We start from the raw sequence: 16,690 nt of genomic DNA on the forward strand, positions 1-16,690 counted from the left end.
TATTAGCTCTTATTTGGTTTGAAGAAGTCCTTTCACTTTTTCACATGAGTATTGAAAGGGGTTGCTTAGATATTTCTCCACTATTAAAGACTTAACCAACAAATGATATCATTAACAAAGGCAATATGAATAAGTAAAAATTATAATAAAAATTTAAAATTGTATTACCTCTTCGTCGATTAATATTATAGTACCGAAACACTTCTGTGTCGGAGATTTTTATTTAGCTTTACTGAACCTCTTCGAATTGCTAATACTTTTATCACTCGGTCAAAAGAAAACTGTTAATAGGTACACATTATTTTGTTAATTTTAATTCGCTTACCATTTTGACTGAATATGATATGGTTAGGTAGATAAAGCAAAATAAGTATAATAGTAATGATATATAAGATAGATTTTCTACTTTCTACCGTGATCAACATTATTTTTTGAAATAGATAATAAATTAAAATAATTTGACATAGTAGCCTATTGCGTGACCGAGTAATTCAAGTAGCCTATTAGAAAGAGAACATAAATTTATATTGGATGCAATATTAAATCTGTAGTGAAAAGAATAACAATTTGCAAATGAAAGTTTGTACTGAACAAATACCAAACTTTGAGAGTTCACTTCAAATAATTAAACTTTCTTGCAAACAAACCATTGACTTAAGCTAAATTTATCGCAATAAGATTTGGTAATTGTAATGGTCATAAATAAGATTATATGGGAAAGAATGTACTGTAAATAATTAGAATATTCTATTCTTTTGGAAAAAAAGAATGAAAACAATGCATTGAAGATCCCATAATTTTAACGTTGAATTTTAACATTACATGTTTTACTCATTATAATATATAATTCTACTACACTACTTTGGTTATCTTAAAAAATATTACGACCACAAAAGTTTCTCATATCCTACTTTTATTCTTTCACAATAATTTTATCTTCTATTCTACTTCTATGAAATACAAAAGTAATAAAATTTCACTCTAAGAAGATTAGACCATCCATACTGCCAACTCTTTTATTATTAATAGTTTCAATTAAGAGACAACGTACAATGAAATAGGATAGTTATACTATAAAATATTTATACTACAAAATTACTTTGAGAATAAACAATCTTTGCACCAATTTGAGATCATGAGAGTAAATACTCTTTACACTTAGATATTGTTAAGAGTTAATGTTATTTTATAATTAAATATATCATCCCACAATTTTCGAAATGAATTTCACATGATTCCATGCATGTAATTATGCAACATATATATACATACGCCATGCTTTTTGTCCGTGCAATAACAACTAAAAAAATATAAAATAATTAATTTAGCATGTATTTTAAGATCATCATAAATATATCATCTATCCTAATATTTTAAAAAATAAAACTAACAAATCACAAAAGGTAGGAATTCATAATTAAATAATAAAGTAAAGTTAAAATAATAGAACCCGATTTTTATTGAGTCTCATCCCAAAAATTTATATATCGTCAAAAACTGCCCGTTTGATTGCGGTCAATGCTTTTCATAATGTTCCTTCCATTGACAAGGTTTGAGTGGATTTCTATTTCTCATCTTCGAAATGCATTATGTAGACTCCTTTGTACGAGAAGATGATCTACAAAGGCAGCAATCATCAATTGACAAACCTTTTGATAGCAATGTGTCCCTCGTGGAAAGATATGCCACAATACACTCCTTGACACATATAGAAAGGAAATATAAAATGAACAATTGTGTCTTTCCCTCCTTTAGGCTCAATAAAGCAGTAACCGTTGAACATCAGTAACTATTAACTATGAAAGGTTGCATCTCTTCATACAAATTTAATAAATTTTTACTTTAATATGATATTTGATTTAATTAGAAGGGCAATTATGTAATTCAACTTTTTAGTTAAGGTTTTCCTACTTTTAATATAATATAGATATAGATAGATAGATAGATAGATAGATAGATAGATAGATAGATAGATAGATAGATAGATATAAATATAAATATAGATAATGTACTATACTACTAATGGTTCTTTCCCCTTTTAGACTTTTGATTTTGTTTTTATTGTCTATATTCAAGTATTCAACCTAACGATAATAATTACTAGTAGTTTAGATAAAATGAATATAGTCAATAGTGGAGTTAGGAATTGAACTTTATGGTTCAGGATTATAATTCTTTTAAGATATTGGGTTCTAGATTAGTAATTTATACATATTTATTGAATTTCTTAATACAATACAGAGTTTGAATAAAAGTTAGTCTGTTACCCGCAACCAACACTATAGTTTCGCCTTAAATATAGTTGACCATCAAAAAGTTTCTTTACCATGGTTTTCAAGTTCAGCATATTCTTCAATGAGCCTTATTTACTAGTGGTACAAATAGTGGCAGTGGCAAATGCAGTGTGTTACCATCGGGTTTAACTGAATCCATTGTATGGATCAAAATCTACCTCGAAGAGATTTAATATGAAGAGGTATTATAAAAAGTAATTTGATCGAGGTCGACTAGTAAACAATTTTCATAACCGGGCACCCAATGATGGTCAAAGTCAAATGTCAGGAGCAATAGTAATAACTAGTTTTGTAATGAGATCTTTAGGAGAATATTACATTGAATATTCTTTGTACTTGTACTTTTAGGGTTGATGAGGGGCATGTCCCATATGAATAGATAAAGAGATAATATGAAAGGCATGTGAGCATGTGATTTTTGCCCTATATGAAATACTTCTATAAAATCAAAGAAAATAGATTCTTTCCAATTATTTGCCATTTTTATAGGATTTTTGTAGGATTTTTCACTAATTATTTGCATTTCTGCGCATGTTTACTTTTATTAAAATCGGAAAAAATACCAAAAATATCATGCATTATATTTAGATTTTGTGTTCACATTTTAGGATTAATTAATTAATTGCTTTATTAAAAATAAAAATCACAAAAAATGGCTCATTTTTACATTTTTTATTTTTAATTCTTAGATTAGTGTTTTTTCTCTTTTAATTTAGGATCAAGTAATTGTTATAAATATTATAATTAGATAATTAGTTTAATTTTATAATTTAGATTAATTTAGGGTTTTTAATTAAAGAAAAAGAAAAAAAGGAAATAAAAAGGGTAATTGAACAAAAGGGTTTGCTTAAACCCGTTCCCAAATCAACCCAAACCCAGGCCCAAAACCAGCCTTACCAGGTCCAGTCCCCACCCTCCTAAAAACGACCCTGTTTTGCCCCAAAATGATCCCAGTCGTTGATCATCACAAATCAAACGGCTGGGAACTGGTCATCCAAATAGTATATAACTGTCCGAACCAGGTTTGACCCCCCCCGTTACCTTTTCATTCAGTCCAAACCGTCTCTAACTTCTGAAACCCTAGCTGCCTTTTAATCCATGTCGCCTCCGCCGTGGTCCCCGATCGGAAATCGCCTCATAGCGGCGGACCACCTCTAAACTCCCCCAAATTAACACCGCATAATTTCATTTCCCTCCCCTTTCCAAATCCACAAACCGTTTCCATCAAACCCTTACCAAATTGCTCAAATCTTAGATCTGAAAGTTCAACCCCAAAACCCTAAATCACCCAAACGGCCCCAAAATCACACCCCCACAATCCTCACACTCTATGAACCCTAAACTACAATCAATTTTCCGAAAATCCCAGCAATTTCTTCGAATTTCAAATCTAAGATCCTCTAACCTTAATCTTGTACCCTTTATTGGTTTTTAGTTATAGTTTGGTCATTTGAACCCCAAACTTTCATTAGTCGATTGTTCTTGTTGACAACAATTGATTAATGTTAGTTCAATGTTCATTTTACCTTTTCGAAGCTTGGTCAAGATTCGTTAGTTGGTCCAGTTTGGTTTAAAAACGAGTATAGGTAACTTCTTCCACCTTCTCTTTATTTTTCTTTTTTTCTTTGTTGATTCCTCTTCGTGTTTAATTGTTTATGTTTAACCGTATGATTTTAGGGTTTTTATTCTTTTAAACTGTTAGTTGTTTGTTTACACGTTGTTCATTAGATTAATCAAAGCATGCTAAGACTTCATTTCAATTTTGCATAGGTTTAGCTTAACTAGGGTTCTGGTGAATTGTTTGTTCTACCATTGTTTCCATTTCTCTTGTTTAACTGCTCCTCTCTTGTATTCTATAATTAAATTTTAACATGTTAATTCATAAATTGAGTAATTTAACTTCTAGGATTTCTTTGTGGTTTTTCCTCATAATTTTGGTTTGGTTATTGTGTGTTGATACCCAATATTTTCCTATATTTTTTATATATGCATAAATACCTTCAAAATAGTATATATATGCATATATAAGCATGCACAAGGTTTATATAATTTTTTCCATAATTTTAAGGATTTAAATTAATTTATTTCCTTCCTTTTTATTCATAAAATTCCCAATAGTTATCTCTCAAATTATTGTTGTGGTAATTTAGTCATTTAATTTCTATATTTATACCAAAATATGGTTAAAATATTTTTATGCATTTTTTATAATTGCATTTCATATTTTTAAAGCTAAATTGCATATAATTGTAATATTAGCCCATTTAATGTATAAATACATTTATATGCGTAAAATTGATCTACTATATTTTTAAAATGTTAAGTATTTATTTTAAATCATTTTTTGTACACAAAATTATTTTTCAGAAATTATTTATTATTTATTATAAATGATATAGGGAAAATTGGCTATTTAAATTATAGCCAGATTTACATTTCAATTGTAGCCTAAATTAAACCCAACCCCAGCCCAATTTCTAACCAAACTACCCAACCCAGACCCTAAACCCGCCAAATCCTGGCCGTTGATCTAAAAGATCAACGGCCCTTATCTGTTCCTTCCTTTTTTATCCCAAACGACCCTTAACCCTAGCTTATAACTCAGAGACCGTCGCCTCTGAATTCTCTCATCTCCTCTACTCTCTCAACCCTCCCCCAACCTAACCCTAGCTCTTCCAACCGCTGACTTCCTTCTCCGATCTTCTCCGGTGATCTCCCTTCAACTCCTAAGCCTCCAATGGCTCCTCTATTGCCATGCTCACCTTCTCTGAGGCCTTCAAGGGCCCTGGGCCACGCCGACTTGTATTTAGGGTTTGCTATTTGGCTGTTCTTGGCTAATCCGGTGTAATTTCGAGCAAAATCACACTGTATTTGTCACGATCTTTGGGTTTCTAAACAGGTTCTTTCATCTCTACTAGAAACCCTAATTTTTGCTTACATCTCCTACATCTGTACGATTTTTAAACGATTTGAATCTGTTTCTTTGATGTTTACAATATCCTTGCAACTCTTTACAAGAATCATCGATTTCAAAGTGTTTTCACCTTCTTCTCAAATTAGGGTTTTCGAAACTTCTTCTAAAACTTCTTTTAAACCGATTCTTTATGTTTAAACTTCTATCTCTTGCATATTTCGACTGATTCTCTGACTTTACTACTTCTTCAACTTGCCTATGTTTAAAACCCTAATTTCTTAGTTCTAATCTTGGGTTTCTGAGTTTTGTTTTGATAACTTGTCCAGTTAATCTATATGTTTTTGTGATTCTATGATTTTATCCTATGATTGTTTGTTAAGGTTCCTAATTATGGCTATCCCTACCTATTATGTGATTTTACCCTATTTGTTCACCAATGTTTCTGATTCTTCACTTCTCCTACCTGTATGATGCCTATTCTACTAATTCAGACTATGCTCTACACGAATCCCTAATTTATATACGAATTTTGTCCTACTCGACCTCTTAGAGTTCTGGTTTTTGCTTACTATGTGCTTGTTCTTATAGTTTGTGCTAAATCAGTACTATTTTCTACTTTTGGATCCTCGAGTCTTTGTGATTGATCTTTCACTAATTTTGCATGATATCTCTACTGATTTTTAACCTTGTAGAATATTTTTTGACCTTATTATGCTACTAATTGATTTCTTAAGTCCTTTCCTTGATTGAAATATGCTGAACCTAGCCTCTATTACATGTTGTGTATTTTTACCATGTAGAAAATATTTCCTTATTTGTTATGCTCAGCCTTATACGATTTCCTTCCTTATTTGCCACATGTTTATTACCGTTTGAAGTTGACCCCTCAATTAAAGGGAGTACTTACCTTGATTTTGCTCTAATTGATTCTGAGTTCCATAATTACTGATGAACTTAGATTCTTACCTTATTTGCTACCTGCTTTCAAACTATATATACTCACTCTTTCATTAACACAACACGGACACTCTTGGTTCAAAAAACTCTCTCTCTCTCACTCACTTAAAACTTTCTGCTCTCTTTTTGTGATACTTGCTACTACTCTAAGTTAGCCGGTTGCAAGCCAAGGCTAACCATTGTGTTCTCCTGCTCTTTCACTTTGCTTATTGTCTTCTTTACTGGTATATTCTAGTTTCAATTCAAAGTTCCAACAATAATATGATTCTTTTATTGCTTCAGTTCATCCCGTTTCTAGTTTGCTTTTACTTATGATTTTGTTGTGAAACCTGCAGTTAATATGCTTCCATGATTTGCACTATTTGAACTCCCCTTCCTTAGAATCAGTGTAAACATGTTATCCCCTCTATGTCTGATCAATTGTTTCTGAGCATGTCTGTACCAAGTACCTCTGCTTGTTATTTGTTTATAATCATGTACTCTATGTACCCCAAATCCCTTGACCCCTGTTTGTGACTGCTGAACTTGCTTTGGTTCCGTGACTCCTGGTTGTGTATGAACCTGTCTTAAAGGTGTTGTGTTTAGACTATTGTTTACTACTCCAATCTCTTTTCAAATTGTCTCTGTTGTTTTACTAGATTATTTTCAAACAAACTTCCTTTTAATACAGTTTTTCCATTCAAACCTTTCAACTTGTGTCAATCACTTTTTACTCTACTCCTAAGTCAATAAGTTCTGCCCCCTCCAGTATGTGTACTGCCTTGGGATCCTCTTGAAAACCCTCTGAACTCTGGCATATTGAGGCTGGTCCTTCCATACTACACTTATTCAATTTTGGTTACCAAGTCTAGGTCTAAGCACTGCCTGGGATCCTTGAGATCCTTAGGGAACTTTGATGCACCTAGACTATGACATTGTCTATGGAATTGAGGCATTTGAGGCTATTGGAGGCTTTGGAAATCTGGGCCTAATTGAAGGCTCTCTATAGAACAACTTCTTATTTTTTACTTATGTAATTCATTCATATGGTCTGTAATAATTTGTAAACAAATATTGGGGTAATTAGTGAAAAGTGATAGGTGGCTACATGTTTATGGAGTAATACGGTTAGAAATCATGCTTATAGGACTTTACATTTTAATCTGATTGCCTTACCAAGTAGAAATCATGCTTATAGGACTTTTCATCTTGTCATGTTTATCTCACCATATTAGAAATCATGCCTATAGGTTTCAAATAATTTTGTAATAAAAATCATGTTTACAAGTCTTAAAATCAGCCTAACAAGTAGATGTCATGCCTATAGGATGTAATTTAACCCATATTCTGTTATGACAAGTGTTTATGTATGTTTCCATGTGTCATCATGCCTTCCAGTCCTTAAAATAAGCATTAAAGTTAGATATCATGCCTATAGGGAACCATACTAGAAATTCTGCCTGTCAATCTAAACTAGTCTAAATAAATCAACTTAGTCCATGTTTTTGTTCACTTCTTGGTTTAATTAAGTGGTTGATATTTCCTGAAACAAGTTCTTTCAAAACTGCCTCAATTTACCATTAGATAGCATGCCTATGGGGATTAAAAGGTCCGTTTTAAAACTTGCCTTTTTTCACTATAAGAACTAGTTATCAGTGTTCCGCATAGGCAAGCCTGTGGGGCGTTTCTTCAAAACTTGCAATTTTGAAACTGTTTTTCTATGACTTAATGTCTTTCTAATCCTAACAGGCTTTAAAAACCAATAGGCAACTGCTAGGATCATTACTCCTGAGTTTGTAAAAATAAATTGCTTGCCTTCTGCGTATTCACCTATAAATCCTGCCTTAGGATACTGTTTAATAAAAGCCCTTAATTGTTCTTGAGTCGTGCTGTTTATGTACCTTGTTTGAGGAGGAAGCTTTGAGCCTCTAATTGTTCCCTTTTATCTTATGTGTTAAAGTCCTAGTTGTTGTGCCTGTCGCCTTAGAATTTTCACCTTTAAAACCGTAGGGGTCTGTCTAGAACCACCTATAGGTAGAGGTCCTAAATCCCTCCAGGACCATTAAGAAGGGACGGGTAACAGCACACAATAGAGATCGGTGACCACACACTCGTTTTGCATGACCACTAAGGGGATGGGAAGGGTAGATATGGGATATGAGGACTACGCGCTAATGTCATGTATAGCCCTTCATCAAGGAGTGTTTACCGGACATTGTGTGGGGTGATCCTATAGGTTAACCAACCTAGGACTCCTCCTTTACCAAAATTCCTTTTTCTATCTAAAACTTTCGTTTTACAACTTGTTCAAAAAAATCTTTATCTTATTACTTGAGTTACCAACGTGCTTTACTTGTAATCTATTTGATTCAACTATTTATTTATATGGACTAATTTGTGAATATAAGTTCGGCCAGGACCTACAGTTGTGGACTAAGAGGGGTGCCTAACACCTTCTCGTCGAGATTATTTTGAGCCCTTACCCTAAATCTCTGGTAATGCAAATCAATCCAAAAGTTAATCACTCTAGGTGCCCTAACGCATCATAACTCGTTAGGTGGCAACTCTTCAAATCCAATTCCCAAAAGAAAATGAGTTATCACACCCCATGTAATGTCGAAACCCGGACCTCTCTCCACGGAGGGAAAAAGGGGGCACGACACTGTGCAGATGCATTTAGCCGTTTAAGTCTAGTTTTGTTTAGGTTTAATTCAATAAAATACTTTTATTTACTGATTAGGTTCTTAGTCTAAATTGCATCATTTTTCAATTTTGTTTGCTATTTTGATTTGCATTCTAATCCTTTCCAGTCTTATCTTTGTTTGCCTAAATTTGTAAATCAGTAGAAACTTCATAGGGGCTAATTAAATAAAAGAAAATTTAAGGGATTATAAAGGGGGTGGATAATTCTGAAATAGGATAAAATCCATGTTGGAATGTTCTAGAATAAGGGGCAGCTGGCCTCATTTGATTAGTACAAAGTACTGAAACCAATATGGGACAGTTAGCTGTCTAATTCTGTTAGAATATGCTCTTTGTGGCTGATGGAATAATTCCTTAAGCACATGGCTTCTTTGGTGCTTATATACAGTACCTTTTCTATATAAAAATCAGATTTTCAAACCCTAAAAAACATTTTGAAAGGTTCAGCTTTACTGTTTCATTAAGTGTGGATCAAATCTTCTATTTTTAAAAGAAAGTTCGAGCAAAACTTTCCTGAGATTTCTGATGATCTAAGTTAAAAACATGGTTTAAGTTTTGGAGCTGTATGGTTTGATGTTGTATGCTGCTGATTCCTTGAAATTTTCCTTGCTGATTTTTGCTGTCTCTCAGAGATTTTCTCATTTTTATTCTTTGCTATATCCGGATATTCTCATGAGCCTTGAAATGACAAAATGAAGTTGTAATATGTTGGCTTGAAATAGAACTTCAGATCTTCTTATTTGCATAACGCCTTCTATTTTCTTTCTTTTATTCCGTAGCTTCTTTCAGTTGTTTAAGTCTGATGTCCTACTCTATAACTTAGTCATAATATTTAGGTGTTTGAAAATTTGAATTAGTTTTAGTTGTTTCATGAATGGTTGGACAGATTGTTATGCCTAACAATTGTAATTTAATGGGACTTTTTGATAAAAAATGTTGATTGTACGTGGGTATTATTAGTTGAGTCATCTCGAAGTTTGATATTGTAGATTAATGGCATGTTTGAGTTTAGGATAATGTATGAATGAGCTCAGGAATTGAGCAGTCTGATGTACTAATCTACTAATTTAGTGATATGCAGTATGCACTCATATTGAATCACGCCATGCTTGTCTATAGTCAGAAATTTCATCATGTTTCTTGAATTATAGTAGTATTAAAGTGATTGCATGTTTAAGTTTGATGTGGCTCATGAATAAGTAGGGTTTACATTTTATTTGTTAACACTAATAGCATATTAATGGTTAGACTTAAAATATGCCCTTGATTTGTGCTAAAATTCTTAATACTCTGGGCTGCAATTGATTTAAAGGAAGTTGAATTTCAATTGGACCTAACATTGGCCCAGATGAGACAGCCCAGTCAAGTTTCGAACTGGGGTATTTCTGCCATGACCCAGCTTCTGTTTTGGGCTCAATTCAGGGCCCCAATCAGCTCTAATAATTTATTTTATTAAGTTTACTCCCAATGTAATCAGAACATGTTTTAAACATTAAGAACACGTCTTTGAAGAGTTGGGCCTGGTATTGGCCCAATTGAAATTGCCAAGTTTATCAGGTCGTCTGCCCCCTTCCTTTTTGGCTTCAATTTTGAGCCCAGTTCTCACCAGCCCTTCTGCCTTTAGAGATTTTCTTAGATAACAAATTGGGCCTGTCAAAGGCCCACTCCTTCTCAAATAATTAAAGGCCTAGTGTATTACCCTAAGCATGTATATAATTAATAGCCTTATTGAAACATAAAATTAGTTTTAAATATGAACCTCTTTAGTTTGCTTTAGTTGAGGACAATTCTTTAAATGTAATTTGAGGTGGGTCATACACAAACAAAATCCATAACTTATGACCCTCACATTAATGCAAAACTAATGCTTTGAATTTCCGTAGCTTGCTTTAGGCGCGTTTTATAATAAATCATCGTGACTATGGGTACGGTTCCCGTGGCATAGTCATGATACCTAATTCCTAAATTTGGAGGTACATTTCATGTAACCCGATCATAACAACTTCGAATATTAATAAAATACACATGTCGTGAATCACGGGTGCATCTCATGTAGCGCGGTCCGCAGCGTGTTCCAAAACAAACAAGTGTACAACAATCGTAACTTGTTCACGAAATAATTTCATAAATTTTAAAAAGCGTTAAAATAATTAAAAGTGGTTATAAAATGCACAATAGGTTTCAACCTGTAATTAATCAGGTAATAGGCCAATTTTAATAGTTTAAGCGACCTTGCTCGAACCATGGAACCCGGGAATGCCTAACACCTTCTCACGGGTTAACATAATTCCTTATCTAGAATTTTTGGTTCGTAGATTTTTCAATAAAGTAGAAAATTTCCTCGACTTGGGATTTTAAAATAAACTGGTGACTTGGGACACCATAAATATTCCAAGTGGTGACTCTGAAATTGAATAAATAATCCTATTTCGATTAATGTCACTTTAATTGGAAAACTCTCTTATATCCCCCTCGGATGGTAAAAAGGAGGTGTGACAGCTCTGGCGACTCTGTTGGGGAAAAGAACCCAGAACTTTTGGTTCAGGGTTCAGAATTCGAGCTTAGAATAATTGTTATAGTTGGATTTTATTTATTATCTGATTTTTCCGTGTTCAAGCCTAATGTGCTAAATGTCGCTTTTTACCGTTTTGATATTGTTGAACTGTATAGAAATTGTTACGAAACCTTCTTCTCTCTGAGTCTTCTAAATCATCTAGGAAGTGTGCACTTCGTGTGACTTCTCTTTTGTTAGACTCATATCCCAATTTTAGAATGAGGTTCCGATAAGTTGCAAAGTCAGTGAAGCTTATGTATTCCCGGTACGCTGCCCCCCCCCCCCCCCGGCTCGAGTTGTCCGCTCGAGTAAGCCAGGTGTAGAACAATAAACCCAGGTTTTTAAACCTAGTATAATACAACCTCATGCGGATCCCTAGTAGGAATACTTATTTGCATCAGGTGCATTTGACTTTGGGGATTCAACACAAGGGTTGGGTCCGTCTTGGACAGGTGTACCCGAAATCAAAAGACCATCCTGAAGCATTTTACTTGCTACTTGTACATTTATTTGCTTCGAATTGCATGTTGATCGGCTTCTAGAATAAGGGAGAAAAGTTGAAAAAATCAAATTGAGGTATGAGAGAGATACTTACCCGTCTTTGAAAATCTGGGGTCCAAAATATACCAAAACTCTACCGAATTTTTTTTTTTTAAAAAAAAAAGAGAAAAAGAAAAATTGTTTCAAAAAAATAATATTTGGTGTTGTTTTCTGTTGTGTCAAAACTTCCTGAACTACGCAAGTTTGATTCTCACCGGATGTGGGATACGTAGGCAACCCTCATCGGGCCCGACCCCATATTTTGCAAAAATAACCCAAAAATTTGAAATGTTGCCGTTTTCATCATAAATAAAGTTAGGTGATGTCGTTTTTATAAATAGCCAAAAATGTCCCAAAAGGGCGCCGAAAGGCTATTTTTGCAAGAATGACCACCTATGATCTTTTTTCAAATTTTTGGCCAATTAGCAAACACAACCCTGAAATCTTCTTTCCTAAGGTGCTGAAAGGGTCGTATTTGCAAAAGTGTTTTTGTTTTGAATTGCAATTTTGAAAAATTGATAATCTTCTTTTGAGTCAAAATAAATCATGGTCTTTTAACTGATCACTTTAAATAAATGTGCAGGATGAACACTATTTAAAATGAACCTTTCAAAGTTCTAGAGAAAATCCCGCTAGAACTCCATATGTTGTGGAATGACCTAGGGGAAGTCAGTAGAGGTGCTGCGATAAAAGCTTTGGGCGGTCTCATTGGTCTTTTAAAGATTAAACTAAGGTTGGATATAATTGAGGCTTTAATACCTTTTTGGGACCCGACGCATAATGTGTTCCATTTCTCTGATTTTGAGCTAACCCCTACACTTGAGGAAATAGCAGGCTATGCTGGCCTTAGTGGGAATCTCAGGAACCGGTACCCAGTGGCACCAAGAGCGATGACTCCTCACAAGTTTCGGGACCTTCTGAGTATTAGTCGGGAGTCAAAGATGGAAATTTGGCTGAGGGATTTTGCATATTCTACTTCCTGTACCGTCGTTAGGGGGATCCCCCATAGTTTTGAGTCTCCGAATACCGGTCTAAGTCATACAAGGAATAAAGGCAAATGGTAAGCACATCGGGACTGGCCTTCGTAGTGGCCTTTTTACGCACCTTAATTTACCCGAGGAAGGATGGGCATATAGAGTTAGGGCTCGTAGGAATGGCTGACTTCATGATTAAAAAAGCTAATGGCATTATTGTACTGATGATCCTAGCAGAGATTTATCGAGCTTTAACTGTTTGCTGAACAAGGGGAAATTTTTTTGCGGGTTGCGACATGATTTTACAACTTTGGATGGAAGAACACCTTTGACATCGTCCGGGGTACATGAACTATGGTATGACTGGTCTTAACTACATTGAAGAACATGAAAACCGGGTGGAGGGTCATGAGTTTCCAGAAGGTACGGAGGCATGGTTTGCACATTTGAGTTCTTTGACTACCATCAAAATTGAGTGGACATTCGGTTGGCTCCCTGTCACTGAAGTCATTTATATGTCGGCCGAAGTATATTTTCTTCTATTGATGGGTCTTCGGAGTATTCAACCAGATGCTCCACACAGGGTTCTGCGCCAGCTAGGCAGGTACCAAACTGTCCCTCATGATGAAGATTTGAGTCGACAAGTCATTAAACTAGGTCCAAAATTTGAATTCCCGGAAGATAAGGTTCGCCAGATTTGGCATCAGTGTAGGTTCCTGGAGCCACAAACTTGGGTACGGAATTTGTCCAAGGGTGAGTTAGAGCCTAGTTACACGGGCTGGTATGGTAAAAGGGTTCAAGTCCATCAAGATCCTGAACGGCCTGCCAAAAGGCCCCACGTCCAACAGTTCACTAATGGGGTGCAAGAACAATGGGATTGGTTAGCAAAGGAGAAAGGCTACAGGGCCACGATAAGCAAATTGGAGGGGCGAATAAGAGATCTTAAATTTGATAGTAGTGTACAGGCTGCTGCTGATGAAGGGGAGAAGAAAAAGATGGCCCAAGAAAACAAAGCCCTTCAAGCCCAGATCCAAAGAATGAAGATAGCTACTGAGAATCCGGAAAGGAGCCGAATGGATGAAAAACTCATAAATGGTCTTAGTAGGAAAATATGTGAGTACGAGAATAATTTGGAAAAAATGAAGGTAGTCTGGCAAGAGCCCGAGCACAGTTGGCAAAAAACGCAGAGGGACGGGCAGAGCTTGTTCGGCAATCAAAAGGGAAATATGATAGAGAAGTCGCAAACATGAAGAAAAAGCTAGCTACCCTCGAGAATGAAATGGCTAAGCAAACAAAGAACTTTAAGGTAGAGGGGGAACATTGTTATGCATTAATGACCCGATTGGAGGAGGACATGCAACAATTACAGGAGCAAAGCCATAATGACACCCAAGTTTTGGAAACTAGATCTCAACAAATTGGCGCCTTCTCCAAGAGAAAGGCATCATTAGAGAGAGGATTAGAGGAATTGTTGACTACATCGTCATGAAATGCCATGAGTCTGGGGACATGATTAGATCCACCTTCTTCGCCGCAGTGATAACCTTTGTTCGTTAGATAATGGATGACTTGGATCGTCTCCAAGGAGATCTTGCACGGGCCTCTAGAGTAGTTTTGGAAGCACTTATGTATTCCTGATTTTTCTTTTCGAGTCTGTATTTCAGTTCCCTTTTAGAGTCTGTTTTAGTTTTCCAAGTTCTTAAGTATGTATGATCGAGTCTTTGTAATAGAGAAAAATTAGAAGTTTTTGTTTTAATGAAAATTTGAAAACCCCCAAAAACATTATTTATTTCTTTTATTTCACATTTATCCCTTGAACTGCGTGATGATCTGATTCACGCGGCATCGTGATATATAGGCAATCCCCATCGGATCTGGTCATGGTTTTTGATAACTCTATAATAGAGAAAATGACGAAAAAAGAAAACTAGAAAAGAGAAAACCAGAAAAAGAGAGAAAACAAGAAAAAGAGAGAAAACAGGAATAAAAGAGAAAACAATGCAAGAAAGAGAGTACAAAGAAAAGAGAGCAAAGAATGAAAAGCACCAAAAAGAAAAGAAAGATGCAAAGACCTAGGAGATAAACAAAAGCCGGGATGAGATACGCAATCGTTGCAAAACATGTAGAAACACATTTAACTATTAGGTGCATTGCATTCCCCAACGTGTGATACCCTATTTGTTAGCTGTCTCAAACTAATCGGGTTGTTGTGTATGCTTTAAGAACAGGTTCTATTTTTAGGTTGGTTGGTTTTGTGGTAACCTGGCTTCGCACCCTTACTTTACAAGATCCAAGGGAAGTGTCGAAATGCGTCAGAAAGTCATCTACCAGTAATTCCCATCCTAGAGGACAACCCATTGTTGGTTATTCCGACATTAGAGTCAGCAGCTGCTAAAGAGAGCAGGGCACTGCTGCATGTTGGAAATGTGGGATGCTTGGTCTAACGATAAAGAGCCGCCTAGCGCAATACCTGGTTTTTCCGAGCTGATTCCCAGAACAATTGGAACCTCTAACATTCTTATAAATTACCCGAACACCCCATTTGGATACCCCACCATGTCATCCCACTTCGCCAGAACGCCTTCTGAGGTTCGCCCCAAGCACTGATTTTGGGAGTGGCTTATAACATATTCACTGCACCGCCAACCTCGGTTACGGCACAACCAACATTGCCCAGACCAAGCTTTGAGCCGTCATTATTTACTTTCCAAATACCACCATTTCCATCAGACACAACTCATTTCACCACAAACTTCTACCCTCAACAACCTCGGTATGGGTTTACTACGGGACAAGAGAGAACTGTAAAGAATCCTGATCAAGATGAGATCACTCGGAAAATGAAAAGCATAGAACAAAGTTGTGAGCACGTGATTTTTGCCTCATACGAATTACTCTAAAATAATTCCAAAACTTAGGTCTTTTCTTTAATTATGTGTTATTTTTAGGAAATGTTGTGCGATTTTCCTGTTTATTTGCATAAATTTGTGTGCATGTTTAATTTTATTAATGCATTACAAAAAATAAAAAAATATATATAGCATTTGCATTTAGGATTGGATTTTTATATTTTTGGAATTAATTAATAATTAGGCGTTTTACAAAAATAAAAATTCAAAAAATAATAATAACATATTTTTGTAATTTTAGTTAAAATTGTGTGATTTTCTTTTAATTTTGTCATTTAATTATTTGTGATAATTATTAGTTAGAGTTAATTAGTATTTTTAAGTTAATTTGGTGTTTTATAATTTAATTTAAGATTTTGAGTTTTAATTTTTGAAAGGAATAGAAAAGAAAAGGAGTTAATAAAAGAGGAAATCAAATTTGGGCCAGAAGATATCAAGCCCAAACAAAATCCGTCCAAACCCACGCCAAACCAGCCCAGACCCGTCTACCATACCTGGTCCACCCCCACCCGAACCAAACGACGTCGTTTGGACACGTTTCAATCTGGACCGTTGATCTCAGCCGATCAAACGGTCCCAAAGCTTTGGCCAAACCCGACCCCGACCCGCTTACCCCGAACCACACCCGCCCCAGCACTACCCTAAAATGACATCGTCTCCAGGTGATGAACTAATCCAGGCCATTGATCGTGCCTGATCCAACGGCCAGGATTAGACCATCCCTTCCGTATATAAACTTAACCCCTCTCCTCACACCCCCCCAGTCCAAACCCCTGTTCATCATCATCTCAGAGACGAAGCCCTTCCATTAAACCCTAGCCGCCATGGCATTCCTTCGCCTGAAACCCGGTAGCAACGACGCCGTC

The sequence above is a fragment of the Nicotiana tabacum genome, chromosome 3 (assembly GCF_000715075.1).
Source record: "Nicotiana tabacum cultivar K326 chromosome 3, ASM71507v2, whole genome shotgun sequence".
In the NCBI taxonomy this organism is placed as follows: Eukaryota; Viridiplantae; Streptophyta; class Magnoliopsida; order Solanales; family Solanaceae; genus Nicotiana; species Nicotiana tabacum.